Source organism: Pinus tabuliformis, chromosome 2_2 (assembly GCF_031772625.1).
Source record: "Pinus tabuliformis cultivar Carrire ecotype Pingquan chromosome 2_2, CPIR1, whole genome shotgun sequence".
Classification (NCBI taxonomy): Eukaryota; Viridiplantae; Streptophyta; class Pinopsida; order Pinales; family Pinaceae; genus Pinus; species Pinus tabuliformis.
In genome coordinates, this window is record NC_142300.1 from 29288084 (window position 1) to 29290693 (window position 2610).

A 2610-nucleotide genomic window follows, 5' to 3' on the forward strand; every position below is an offset into this window, starting at 1 on the left:
AGATTCAAGCTGCAAAAAATCAATCTTTTCCTATGCATTTTGTAGACATGTCTGAATTTCTGAGACAGAACCTTTGCTGATTTGTAATGTGTCATCAACAGTGGATTGTATAAGAGTTTTCATGAACTCTAATACTTCACTGATTCTGGCCATTTTTCTTCAATGTCAGATTTACACCTTAAAAACTGATCACAATTATTACTTAATGTAAAAAAGTAATATCGACTCACAGTACACAACAATATCTTGTATAAATGTGTAGTAAATGATTCAAGGAATCAATGCATATATATGTAGACAAAAACTATAATGGGTTTTAAATACAATGCCACAATTGGGGCAGCAGCAACTGCAAACTTGCTTGGATCCTTCAAGTACTCCTTCACTTTCAAATCAGAAATGATGGCTATCAAAACTTCAATAATTATAACACCATGTCATGGGCATTGGAATGAATCTCTAGCACACTGAAACAGTAGTGATAGACCTCCTTACATGTCAAAATACTTAGCAAACTATATAGTGCTGGTCCTCTGGCTTATATTAGTCAATAGTACAGTGTTTTTTGGTGCCCACAATGTCAGAATAAACTCCATGCTGAAGAGTATCACATCTACGTTCAGCAGAGGTGGTGCATTCCTTGTTGTTGGTTCATGCAAATATATAATATGCTGGACATATATGTGTGGAAGAACTTCAAAATTTTAATTTGATATCAACTTTAGACCCAGCGAGCATACATCATATTAATAATACCAACGTATGTATGAAAGCAACGGTGTATTAAAACCATCCAAAACCGGAGCAGGAATAGAATTCAGTTACACAATTCATATACCATAACTATGCTACCACTGTCATAAAAACTTCATCATATATAACATTGTGTGTGTTGTGCGCTCTCTCCACTTCTGCGCGCTTCATATTTATCCTTAATATATTATAAGCCCATCATATATGTGAAACATTACCAACCATTCAAAAATATATCCTCCTTTTAAATCAATGATTGATAAAGTTCATTCAATATATAATAAGATCAACACACATGCAAAATATATGCCTCCAACAATGCACTAAACAACATTCAATTCACCATATGAATGCATCATTCAACAACTTATCAAAGACCAGCATAAGACATCAAAGAGCATATACTGAAAAGAAGAGTGTATCAACTTCACTGTATGTCATTTAATCATCAACCAACTTACGGATTTCAAAATAGAGCAACCCTTCAAATCTATTCAGCGACCTCCACGCAGAATTTCAGAAGTGGTTATCGGAGCTTCAACATATTTTTTCAAGACTGCAAATTCTACACCAGGCGAACTTGTTCACATATCTGAAGATCCAATGGTGGTAAAGAAGACCTTGTATGAGATTTCTTCTTGTTTGAACGAAAATCCAGCAAAACAATGCCTTTCATATAAACAGCGGTTCTTATGGATTATGGCAGTGTATATGAGGAGGTTTTCACCATCGAAGCAATTCCTCAACCTCCCCTCCGTAAACGACTCTGTAATTATAATACTGAAGTATCTGGAATAGAAATTAACACACATTCTTTTCTAGCATTGACGTCTAGAGGAGGCTGCCGAGGGTTGCCTTCAAAAATCATCAGCGCACGTGGAATAATTATAATACTGAAGTATCTGGAATAGAAATTAACACACATTCTTTTCCAACATTGACGTCTGGAGGAGGCCGCTGAGGGTTGCCTTCAAAAATCATCAGCGCACGTGGAAATTACAGACACCAAGAAAAGTACCCCAATAACGATGAGATACAAAAAATATTAAGAGCAAGTCAGCATGACCTTATTACCATACATGTCCATACACGATGATTGGTTTTACAACCATTCCATAGTGCTCTGGTAGGCTCCACCGCTGCTCCAACATTCAATGAAACCTTAGCTCTCAAGATTTCAAACTCGCCCGCGCAAAATTTTGAAATGTTGGAGAGAGGGAAGATAATGCCATCGCTAATGCTTCTCAATCAGCATTTCGATTAGCCGCGCATATGTTGTTCGAGGATTTGTGCGGCTTCACAGCGTTTTAATGGCAGACAATGATTTGAAAACCCTAGTTTTAGTGGCGAACATTAATCTGAAAACGATAACGCTAGAGCAGGCACAGGAGATGACAAATCAGCCGCTAGAAGGCTTGTTTGAGTCAGTGGAAAATATGCAGCAGAACGACTTGGAAGAAAAGCAAAGGAAACTTAATCTGGCAATGCTGGAAAAAATATATGAAACGGACGAGGATCATACCACTCCTTTATCCACCATACAAAGCTCTATTTTCACCTTTTGTGCAAAATATTTCACATGTTGGATGAAAGAAAAGGAATCATCATAGGTAACGCAGTAGGCGATCCCTGAATAGCTTTTGCAACGAAATCTGTCGATTCAAATTCGATAAACGCAGAAGCACATACCAACGCCAAATGACCAGCGTTCATACCATGTTAGTCACGCATATCAGATCCATTAAAAGGAATATGACCAACGTTCAGACCAACGTTTTGAAAGGAATATGACCAGCATTCAGACCAGCGTTTTGAAAGGAATATGACCAGCGTTTAACTATTTTGAAAAGAACCCGT